This window comes from Callospermophilus lateralis, chromosome 14, assembly GCF_048772815.1.
Source record: "Callospermophilus lateralis isolate mCalLat2 chromosome 14, mCalLat2.hap1, whole genome shotgun sequence".
NCBI classification, from domain to species: domain Eukaryota; kingdom Metazoa; phylum Chordata; class Mammalia; order Rodentia; family Sciuridae; genus Callospermophilus; species Callospermophilus lateralis.
Genome location: NC_135318.1, coordinates 29,904,086 through 29,916,811, shown reverse-complemented (window position 1 = coordinate 29,916,811; position 12,726 = coordinate 29,904,086). Strand labels below are relative to the sequence as shown.

General features: G+C 40.6%; 1 pseudogene; it reads right to left on the bottom strand.

Annotated features, from left to right (window-relative positions):
* Window positions 1-9,893: 9,893 nt before the first annotated feature.
* On the bottom strand, window positions 9,894-11,128 carry LOC143379957 (Fanconi anemia core complex-associated protein 24 pseudogene; annotated as a pseudogene).
* Window positions 11,129-12,726: the final 1,598 nt, after the last annotated feature.

Sequence of the window (12,726 nt, the reverse complement as noted above, 5' to 3'; positions counted from 1 at the left end):
AGTAGGTCACTGGGACATAGCGTTGGGGACTATCTATCTTGTCCTGAACCCCTTTGTCTCTCTCAGCTGGGCTGCCATGAGCTGAGCAGGTTTCATTTGCTACTTCCTTCTGCCATGATGTTCTTCTAGGCCTCAGGCCCAAAGCCATGGAGCCAACTACCATGGACCAAAACCTCAGACACTGTGAAATGAAATAAATCTCCAACGAGTTGTTTTTCTCAGGTATCTGCCACAGCAACGAAAAGCTGACTGACACTTGTGGTTTATCTGTGGGGGTAACAATGCTTGTCATTTCATAGCTGAGAGACACAGCTGGCACTCAAAGTCAGGCCAGTCTGGCTTCAACACCTACCTCAAAATAGTACATAATGAAATGGGAACATATTGAGCTGCTGTGACTTGGTTGTGAGCTGAGTTGCTGCAGCCACAGTGTGGTGTCGATCCTTCCACCAGCATTGCCACCAGAATAGCCATGCTGGCAGGTAACTGTGTGAGGCTAAAAGTGGAAAGCGTCAGCTCACAGGCCCCACTCACTGAGCTCTTTCTCAGAGCATCCCCTGCCCCCCGGAAATCACCAATTCTGCCCCATGTTCCTTTGCCATATTGCAAAGTGTGCTGATCTTAGATCCCTGAGGTAGAGTCCAGCCAAAGCTTCTTTATATCTTATGCTGCGTCTACCTTGCTGATCCTTTCTATTTTTCTTTTCTTTTTTACTGTGAAGAAGATGGAACCCAGGGGTAGCTCTCCCAGTGAGCTATTCCCCAGCCTTTTTTATTTTTTGAGATAGGGTTTCACTAAATTGTCCAGGCTGGCCTTAAACTTGCCATCCTCCTGCCTCTGCCTCCTAAGTAGCCGAAATTACAGGCCTGTGTCACTGCAGCTAGAATTTAGAAGTTTTTGTTGTTTTGTTTTTTTGACTGTCACATGGGCAGTGTGTCACAAATCATTCTATGATTCTAAGTCCGGCTTACAAGTCTAGTGCAGGTCTCCCTAGTGGGACAATAGCCCTTTTGTTTAGAGTTGGGGTGGAGGGAGAGTGACTGAAAAAAGATGTCAGCCAGGACTTTTTGAGTCAGTCAAGATCAGATCCAATGGGAACACTGAGGAAACAAATAGGAGAGGAATACAACAATCAGCAGTGAGAACATTGAGAGTCCGTCAGAGGGAAGTTGAACAGGTGATGGAAAGTGGTTCGGAGATGAGTCACTGAGTGAACAGCTTGACCAGCACACCTGGAGTGTGTCATGGAGCAAGTACCAGAGCTCAGGGAAACGTGCACTTGGCAGGACTGTGTTCCGCTTCCACATAGGTTCTTTGTCCATCCCAGGTGGAGCTGGCAGTGTGACATGACATTGCTGGACAGGACAGCACAGGAAGGTAGTGGTGTTGCCAGAGGAAACTGGCCAAGCCATCACCAGGGTGATAGTGTGCCCTTGAGTTCATGCATGGCCTGGTCTTTTGCCTTTGAAGCAGGAAACTCAGTTTTGTCTTTATGCCAGGATTTGTCCTGCTTAGGGAGACTAATATTAGTCATTTTCTTAAGAAACTAAGAAATAAAATAAAACATTTTCTTTAGCCTTTCTTTAGTATCCATGGGGGACTGGACTTACTGTGTCAAAACCCCTCCACACTCAAGTCTCTCATATAAAATGGTATAGTATTTGCTTTTAACCTATGCAATGTTCCCTTATATTTTTAATCACTCCTAGATTACTTAACACATCCAACACAATATAAATTCTATGTAAACAATTGTTATACTAGATTGTTTAGGGAATAATGGAAATGAAAAAAAAGTCTATACATGTTCAATACAGATACAGAATACCTCCCCTTTCTAATGCAGAATTTTTTTCCAAATATTTTTGATACACAATTGGTTGAATCCACAATGCAGAACAGGCTGCTAAGGAAGGCTGCTTGTATTTCTTTAAAAGGGATTGTCCTCTTCCAGGTTCTGGAATAATCTTACCTCCCCTTTCTAATGTTGAAAAACAGATGATCATGAATTAAATGAATTAACAATCTAGGGACATTTGACAAGCATGGGTTGGAGCCAAGAGCAGGCAAGAAGCAGGCCCAAGGAACTGGATGTGTCTCACAAGTGGGAGTTCTCTGATGACCAGATTGCTAATGCCCACAGGATTCAGAGCCTCCCCTGGACAGTGCTGGATATAATCAGCTGATGTTTGTATTTTCAACGCTGCTTTTTCTAAGCTTCTGTATCAGTTATATATAAATTTTCTTGTGCTACAATTTTTTAGTACAGAAAAAGTGGATTTTCCTATTATTTTGTCCTCAACTAATTCAGTTTTCTCTTGAGCCCCTATTCACTTGGTTAGTTGGGGTTGAAGATAGTGGAGGCTAGTTAAATGTCCATAATGGGTTAAATCATGATAATCTGGTAACTGGAATGATTCTTTTAAGGTTTTCAGTTTCTTTTGAATGAAAGTACTGTAACTTTCAAATAATCCCTTCCCTCTTCCTGATCCTTTTCCTAACATAGTGAGCAGATGTATGGAGGAAGGAAGGAGAGGGTAGCTTGTGAGTATTTGTCACAGCAGGAAGAGTGTGGTCCTCTGCCTTCTCTGCTCCCTTCTCCACTGTGTGCTCTGCTGGCTTTTCTGACCCACAGCCAGCAGCGGTTCTCACATGATCCCTAACATCCTTGGCCATGTTTCTATGTCCCTTCAACATCTGGCTTCCTGTCAGCCCTGACGGTGGACCCTGAGCCTCTTTGTCCTCCACTGATTCCCTGTCCTGGTGGTCAGTCACAGCATCTGTAATGGGATCTTCTTTTTGTTTAGACTTTATCTTCTCTATTACACTGCAGTAGTCTTCAAATAGCCACTCTACCTATGAGCTCCTTCAATCTCTATTTCTCACAGTTGCAGAGCCTCTTCCTAAAATACCTATATAATCATGTGACTCTTTTCATTATAAGCCTCTCAGGGCTTCCTGTGTTGTATAGGATAAACTGGAACCTGCTGAGTCTGGTTATATATGACTTTAAACAACTTGGCATCAATTGCCTTTCCAGCGTCATCTTCATTTCTCCTGCCTTCCACACCCATCCAACACAAATGCTCTCTGATGCTTCTGAGTCTGTGTGCTATTTTATCTGCCTGGATTTCTTCTCTTTGCATTCTTTCAGTCCTAACTCTGTGAAATGCTTTTCTGTGAAACAATTTTTTTCTTTTTTTCCCCTCTACGCACAAATCTCTGGTATGGTGCAGATTGTAAGTAATGTAAAATACTGTAAATTTAAAATTCAAGAAAAACTTTCTTCAATAAACTGTAATTAAAAACCCAATTAGCTATAAGCGGTCTCTTCTTGCACAAGAAGCAGTCCCTGAACCTTAAAATAAATCCCCATGGGCATTGGCATATTTTAATAATTTTAAAATATGAAAGTGTTATAATTGGCTTGTTGGAGTGCTTTTGGTTGCAAGTAACTGGGATACCTGTTCACAACAGCAAGTAGCAGGAGGTTAACAAAAGAGTTCTATTTTCTTACATAATGGGACAAAGTTTTATGTGATGGGAAATCCAGAAGTCCAGCACTGGCACAGTAGGAAATCCCAAAGTCCAGCATTGGTATACAATTATTGAGAAATGCTCATAAGGACCAGGGCTCTTTCAGTCTTTCTGCTTTGCCCTTCTGAACTTTATGGCTTTTATCCTCATACTTGTCACCTCATGTCACCAATTGGTTGTTGCATTTCTAGGCCTTACATAGGTTTTCTAGGTAAGAAGAAGGGGGAGGGCTGGAGATGTAGCTCAAGCGGTAGCGCACTCGCCTGATGTGCGTGTGGCCCGGGTTCAATCCTCAGCACCACATACAAAGATGTTGTGTCCGCCAAAAACTAAACAAAAAAAAAAAAAAAATTAAAAAATTCTCTCTCTCTCTCTCTCTCTCTCTCTCTCTCTCTCTCTCTCTCTCTTAATCAATTTCCACTTAAAAAACAAAAAAAGAAGAAGGGGGAGAAGCAACAGGGGAAAAAGGAACAGAAGGGTCCTGTGGATGTATCTAATCTTCTTCATCCACAAAGGGATACCTAGGAGAGTTCTGCTTCACTACCTGGGCCAGGACAGAAGCCTACAGCCACCTCTTACAGTCAGAAAGGAAATTGAGTATTTTGCTCTATAGTGGGGGGTGCAGGGAGAGAGAGAGGAGACAGAAAACAAGGCAATGTAAATGGCTTGGGTTGCCAAACTCCAATGTCCATCACAGGGCAGTATTGGGTTAGATTAATCATTAGGCAAATAGCAAAGAAGGACTTTGATGGGATGTGGGGAGAGAGAATGATAGAATATTCTAGATTAAAAAACTCAAAGTCTGTCCGTGGTTTCCTGCCTAAATGCTTCAGCTAACAGACTGCTCAAATCCAAGAGACCTCTGTTCTTTATGGCACTCTTCTCCTTTTAAATCTCTCCTTCATAATAGACTTTAAAAACATCTTTGTTGAGATATAATTTACATACCATAAAATTTGCCCATTTAAAGTGTACAATTCAAAGGTTTTAATGTATTCACAGAGTAGAACATTTTTATCTTCCCCAAAGTAACCCCTTAACCCATAAGAAACACTCCCATCCCCACACCACCTCCCCAGGCCTAGACAACCATTGATTTTATTTCTGCTGGAGAACAATATTTTTAAAAGCCTGACTTTCTGCTGGGAGGCTAATAGAAAACATGACACCACTGAGCTTCAGAGTGGATACTTGATTTACATGTGTCGTGAAAGGTGATTCATCTCTACTCGTAGAATTTTCTGTGAAGGGGCTGATTTCATATTGTATTCCCTGGAAGCAGAACTTCTAGACACCTTATTCCTTTCTTCATTTTGTCCTCAATAATCATGCTGGTTTTTTTTAATTGGTTGTTCAAAACATTACAAAGCTCTTGACATATCATATTTCATACATTAGATTCAAGTGGGTTATGAACTCCCATTTTTACCCCAAATACAGATTGAATCATGCTGTTTTCTAAATCTTGGCTGTCTTATGTTTCAGCCTTCCTATAAGGTGAGATTGATAGAGATATGAAGTAGGTCTAAAGTTACAAAAACTTCAAAATCAAATCCAAGGTCTGATTAGAGGGAAGGCTTTAATGTAAAACAAAACAAACTCAGCAGGTTCATACAAGCTGCTAAGTGACAGTGTCAACTGGTGTCAGTTGACTGCTCTATCTCTACAGCCCAGGCTCATTCTGAGTGTTATTGCAAGAGAAAATCTGCTGAAATAAAATTCAACAAATACGCCTAAGACCCAGAGTGATTGTTTTCATTGTTGCAACATTCCCTCTAACTGTCATATCCTGTTCTGCTTTGTACCTGTGAGTGTATCTAGATAAAAGATAAAGCAGGAAATGAGGCATCAAATTACATCAAACAACTAGAACCAAAGGCTTCCCAGTCCAAGGCCTCATCAGAGTTTTGAGAAGCTGTGGAGGGGGGAAAAATCCTGCCAGGTAATACCAAAAAAGAAAACTGTGCCTAAACAGAAGTAAGGGAACATCAAATCAAGCTGGTTTGGGGGATTGAGTTAACATACTACTTAAAGTGGAGATTTTACCTTGAGAATTAGAGATTTTGATTGTCATTCATTTGGTTTCAATCACAAACTACTGTTTTCTTTACATTTAGCTATATATTTTTCTCTTTTGCTGTGACAGAAAGACACGTTGTACCTGTTTCCCATTAAAAATAATCTATGATCAGGTATGGTGATGATGCCTATAACCTCAGCTACTTCAGAGGCTGAGGCAGGAGGATTGAAAGTTGGAGGCCAGCCTTGGCAACTTAGTAAGTCCCTGTCTCAAAAAAATAAATAAATAAATAAAATAAAATAAGGGGCTGGAAATATAACTCAGTTGGTAGAGTGCTTGCCTCACATGCACAAAACCCTGGGTTCAATCCTCAGCACCACACACACACAAAAAAAGTTGGGGGTGTAGTTCAGTGGTGAAGCACACCTGGGTTCAATCCTCAGTACCATAAATAAATAAAACAAACATCAGAGACACAATTGGCCTTTCTGCGTATCTGTCTTTTACTGTGTTCCTACCTTTCCCCCCAAATACCAGATTCATGCTTTTGGTTCATGCCTGTTCTCAGACATGCTTTTGTAATTGTGACACACAAATTCATATAATGCCTAAACAAAATTGTTTGTTTGCATATTTTTAACTTTTAAAAATGAGGGAAATACTACTGCTTTGCCTCTTTGGGAAGTTAAACATCGGAACAGCTACTTAAGTGTCATCTGTGGCACCTGGTTCAGGAATCAAGATGCCAGTAAGGCTCATGTGATTTATAGGCAAATCATAGTTATTCAGTGCTGCAATATCAGTTACACAAATAAAGCACATTGTTTGGATACCTTGGTAGGTCATTTTCAAATGCAGTTAAGCATTCTAGATGTGATTTGGAGTGAAAAATCTTTGCCTTTGTATGTTGAAATTCTATCCCTAGGTTGAAGTGCAAATACAAATTTATTTATACAAGAAGAATATGTTATAATTAACTACTATTGTGAAAGCTGTGAATTTTATGTATATAATTAAAAAAAATCTTAATTGTTTGTTGAGAGCCACAGCTGAAGGGGCCCCATCAAACTTCCAGCTGCCAGGAAACTTCCAGCTGCCAGCTGATGATTGGCTCACAGCTTCCCCAGCAAACTTCTAGCTGCCAACTGATTGGCTCCTTTGCGGTGATGCTCATTGGGCTGTTTCCCCACCCTTTCCCCACAGAGCTGCTCATTGGGGGACTTTTTTTGGCTCTGCCCACGTGACCCAGCCAATCAGCCTCAAGAGCAGGAGGAGTGGAGGAGGTTGAGAGGCTTGTGGGAAGCGGTGGTTGGGCAGTTGGGCTCTGAGGGTTTTTCCTGAGGAGCTGTGCAGTGTGGTGTGTGTGTTTTAAAAATAAAGTTCATTTCTTTTGACAAGTGGCTCCTGAATTGTGCCCAGCCAGACTTCAGCAATTGTTAAATAAGTAAATAGATGGACAGTTAATACAAATATTAAGAGGGCATTAGCTAGACAATTTAAGGGAGAACAGTTGATTTTTATCAAGTCAATAAATTCTTATAAAATAACAATACAACTTAGAATAATAGAGGTTAGATTATATCACATTTTAGATCATTGTATAATTGTGGATACTAGCATCCAAAACAAATGAAGAGCTCTGTTTCCCATCTTTTTTATCGATGTATTATACTTATACATAATAGTGGGATTCAGTGTCATGTATTCGTACATGCATGTATATGACCATATGATTGGGTCAATATTTTTCCCTAGTATTTCCCCTTTCCATCCCTGCCTCCCTTCCTCTGACCCTTTTCCTCTACTCTACTGATCTTCCTTCAATTGTGATGAGGTCCCTTTCCCTCTTTTTTTCTCTTTTTTTTTTCTGTTAGCTTTCACATACATGGGAAAACATACCATCCTTGACTTTCTGAGTTTGGTTTATTTTCCTTAACCATAATATGCTTTCAAGTTTCATTCTAATTTTCAGTTTTTATATTCCACCTCTATCATGAATTATTCAAGGAAATTTATTACTTGAGAATCTTTTTCTTTTTCAATGAGTAATTAATTTTTTGATTTTTGGAATTTTATTAAGTGCAGACCAATTATACAGAACAATGAGGTTTGTTGTGGCATGTTGTACATGCACATCACAGTTTGGCCATTTCTGCTCTCATATTCCCCTCCCCTCCATCCCCTTCTTCTCTAATAGTCTCTCTGCTACTCTTTTTCCTCCCTAGATTTCACTTAAAATGAGAGAAAACGTGATTATTTTTCTCTTTTGAGTCTGACTTGTTTCGATTAACAAAAGGATCTTGGGATTCTGTCCATATCCATGCAAATGGCATGTTTTCATTCTTCTTTTTGACTGAATAATACTCCACTGTGTATGAATACCAACTTTTCCTTATCTGTTCATCTATTGATGGGATCTAACATGAAGGAATCCTTTTCTTTTTAAATTTAAAGTAGAATATCAATATTCCTTCTTAAAATTTAAACAAGGAAAAACTCCAAAATCATATACACCTATCTAAATAAATTACTTTTTGATTCAAACATAATATATATGAAGAAAAAAATAGGGAAAAACTAGATGACCCACAAGTAAGTTGCTTCTCCGCAGACCTCAGTTGAAAGTGAATGTTAATTTAGTAACATGCAGGGGCAGATGGTGACAGCAAAAGCAAAAGAGTTACCTGATACTGCTCAAGAAATAGTCCTGGTTTTGGGAATGGGACCCCCAGAACAGGGACAGGGTGGTTGGAGGAGCTGCTACCGGGATGTGGGGAACGCCTCACCCCTGACTTCACTTAGACAGGGACCTCGCCCTGCTGCAGCTCGCGACACAGGTGATCTGTAGAGACTGCAACCCACCACCTCCGGCCTCATCTTCTCCATGCCACCCGGTTGCCCACTTTGTCGCCTCCACCCAGGGCCCGCCCATTTCACTCCTTGGCAAGTTCGGGCTAGCTCCCAGCCGCTGCCTTCCCCGCCAGCGGCGCTGCCCCCCAACACTGCTAGGCTAGGCATCTGGCCATCGCCTTGACAGACGCGTCTCTGCTGATCCCGCGGACCTTCCACGGACCAAGGAGAGGCTAGAAGAGGTCAGTGATGAACTGTTCTAGAGAAAGAGCATTACCAAGACCGCAGTTCAAACAAGGCCGGTCCCAGACCACGCTTCTATTGGAAATAGTAGTGACAGTTTTGTACTGAGCAGAAGTTGAAGGGTCAGCAAAATCTCAGGGGTCATAAGCCACACCCACCGTCTTTAACTAGCAGCAAGCAGAACCCTAACAGCGGATTCTACTGAGTTTGGATCTAGAACCATTAGAGCTTCTTTCTATTCTGGGACCTAAAGTAAAGATGTGCTTTTGGAAGCATTTCAAGAAGACAGCAGAAGTTTGGAGACAAGAATATATGATTTGAATAGTATAGTAACATAATTTATTTGTCTTTTTATAGGGAATTTTGTTTCTCACTAATGATAGGGAAACTGATATGAAAAGTGTTTGATGGAATTCATACAACAGTTTGATGTATTTAAAACTGTCTCTTGGCATGTATAACTAAAAGTACTGTTGTATTCTATGTACTCAGACTGCCCAAATGTAGTGTTCAACAAGCTCTGAACAACTGTACAGCCGTTCGATCTTTGCTGTTGTCGTTGTGCACCCAGTTATTGGCAGTGCAGGAATTTGGGGACAAGACCGAAACAACAGATCTGAGTCCAAGAAGAAGGAAGAGGTTTATGATAGCAGTGCTTAATTGTGGGTCAGTTTCCTTTAGATTGCTATATCCACCACCTGAAAGTCTATTCCATGACAGTTACAGGTCAGGGTCACTCATAAAAATCTACCCCAACTGGCTTTTTACTGCGAGTCCCTGACTCTTGGGAAGATTCAGGCTGTCTTTTTCCATCTTTGTAGAATGAGGGCATTGCCACCTGAGAATCACTTAAATGTCGGAACAGTGAAGCTGCACAACCACAGGCTCCATTGGGCCTACCTCAGCTTTCACTAAATGTTGTAAAATACTCTATTTTCTTAGGTTTTGAGGCGGGGGCAGAAGGCGGGAGGGTGTTTTGTTTTGTTTTCTTCCAGAGATTGAACCCAGGGAACCTTGACCATTAAGTCACATTCCCAGACCTTTTTTAAATTTTGAGACAGTGTCTTGCTACATTGCTGAAACTGGCTTTGAACTTGTGATCCTCCTACCTCAGCCTCCCCAGCCACTGGGATTAGAGGTGTGTGCCACTGCACCTCTCTTTCTTTCTTTCTTTCTTTCTTTCCTCCTCCTCCTCCTCCTCCTCCTCCTTCTTTATTCCTCTTCTTCTCTTCTTCTTCTTCTTTTAAAATATGAAAACCAGATCCTGTAGTTTGTGGTCAAAAGGAAAAAACATAGCAGATGTAAGGGCAGCTGTAATCCTGGACTGGGTGAAGAAGGTGTGGATTAGCTGTGCTACCACTTGACCTACTGCTGGCTCAAGCTCTTGAATAGAAGCATTGCTTAGTTGCTGGATACTTGGAAACTTCTGAAGCAGAAGGGAAGCTCTAACTTTTCCAACTTCTGAGATCTGCTGCACAGTTTGAAGGAGATCTGGGTCAGAGAGCAGAACCAGTTTCCTCCTGAGGAAAGGGTTCTTGGTGGGTTCTTTGGATTGCTCATGTACCAACTGAACAATGGGGCAGGATGCTTCCATCTGGTTGGCCACTGGAAGAAACATCATCCCAAGGTCCAGCACAGTACACCTTTGTATAGCTGGGAAGTACTGTTCATTTATCTGTGTTTTTACAACTACTATGATCCCTTGAAACTTACCAGAATTTCTAACTTGAACAAGTCTTTTTCTGTAGCCATTTTCTGCCACCAAATCAGCTTCAGTGACAAAGAATGCAGGATTTTCTGGACAGGTAAAAATCTACAGGTGTTAGGCCATCCTCAAAAACGAGATTAATTTTCCCTTGCATCCCCTGTACCAGCTGAGATATGTGCCACTTCTCATTAGCTACAACATGCCCCAAAGTCATGCGCACAGGGGCCTATGCCTTCAGGGAGCCCTGTGCCTTTTCCATCAGTGATCTGGACCCTAAAGAGGGAAATGCAAAATGACACCTGGGCAGGCTCTCCTGCACAGGGCCCCACATTCCACTCTGAAGCCAAGGGCCTCTTTAGCAGGATCTTGTCTGCAGAGTGGTCTCTAAAAGTCTTAAGAACCCAAGAGATTTTTGTCCTCAGGGCTGTGTCCCTCATTTTCAGCACCGCCTGGCCCCTGGTGGCCCAGCTCCACCTGTGCTATAGCTACTCAGTCCAGTCTAGGGCTAGGACCTAGCTGGCAGGGACCCTACTTCTGCCCTAGTCACCATTAATTCTTTGGTGGAGTTAAATACAACTTTGGTGATGTCTTATATGTATTTCTAATTTTTATTGTTACAAATGGCTCCACTGTTGAATTATAAGTTAGTGAATTGATTACTTGATTAATTTGCAACAGGATCTTACTGTGTGACCCATGATTACTTTGCACTTGAAATCTTCCTGCCGCAGCTTCTGAAGTGCTGGGAATACAGTCCTGAGCCAGCACATCCAGCCGGACCTAAACATTTAGACAACAGTTTGATCTTTTGTTAGTCTGTCTCAGTGTGGAACAACCTTCGGTTTTTACTACCTTCAATCTTCTAAGATAAATGTAAAATGCCCCTCAGTTGTATTTTTCTGGTATGTTTCATCATGATCAGACATTATGTTTGGGGAGAAAAGCCTCCCAGAAGAGATTCAGCAATTTTTTTCATTGCATCCTCTCATGTGACCTATAATTTTGATTTCCCCTTTTTTGATGATGTTAACATTGATCAATGGAGGTGGTGTCTGCTGGGTTTCTCTTCTGAAATGTTGATCCTTTGCTTTCTAATTCTTGAGTGTTTTGTGGGGAGACAATTGGAGACTATATAGCTATCTGCTTTCCTCATCGAAATTTCCATTTCTTTATTCATCGTATTAGTATGGATCCGTGGTTGAATTCACTTAGTGGATGATAATTTTATATTATTATTTCTGGAAAATTATATTTCTCTTTGGAAGCTTTTATTTTAATAACTTCAGGATGGAGAAAATCTGTAAGAATCGCATACATAATATCTTGGATACCTGTCTGTAGTTGTGAATATTTTACTATATTTTCTTCATCCTGTCTGCCTTCCCCATTTCTCAGAGTAATATCAATGTAGATAAATAAATAACTAAGTGCTTTCTCCCTGAATCTCTTGTGAGTAGTAGACAGGATGACATTGTACTCCTAAACACTTGTATTTCCTGAAATCAAGGAATGATAATATGATAGCTTAATGTTGACAACCAACAAATTAAAAATTGGTTCACTCTTAAAACCCAATCAGCAAATCATAAAAAAATAATCCTTTATGCATTATGCCATAAATACCACTAAAATTAATAACAAACTAGCAATCAATAATATTTTAAATATAATTTCAGGTTTATTCTTGTATCTCAGAAGCCATTCTTTCCCTCAGTTCGATTAGTGCTACATAATTGAAATAGTCATCTACAACCCGATTCTTTGCTTGAATTTTTATTTGTGAGATTGGCTCATGTAAGTTTAGTTTCTCTGGTGGTGTGTAGTTCAGCATGGATCCTATATACATCATATATATTCATCCCTTTTCCTGTTGATGGAAATACGGTGATTTAAAAAATTTTACAGTATAATGCTAAGTGAAGTTAGCCAATCCCAAAAAAACAAATGCCGAATGTTTTCTCTGATATAAGGAGGCTGACTCATAGTGGGGTAGGGAGGGGGAGCATGGGAGGAAGAGACAAACTCTTAGGGCAGAGGGGTGGGAGGGAAAGGGAAGGGGCAGGGGATTAGCAAGGATGGTGGAATGTGATAGACATCATTATCCAAAGTACATGTATGAAGACACGAATTGATGTCAACATACTTCATATACAACCAGAGATATGAAAAATTGTGCTGTATATGTGTAATAAGAATTGTAATGCATTCTGCTGTCATTTTCTTTTTTAAAAAATCAATTAAAAAACATTTTACAGTTACAATGTTGCTATATACATTTGTACTTCATGTTGTGAGTGCTTCTCTAACATTTCTACTTGGAGTGGAAGTGACATGCTGGTTCAAACAATGCTATTTTTTTCTTATTATG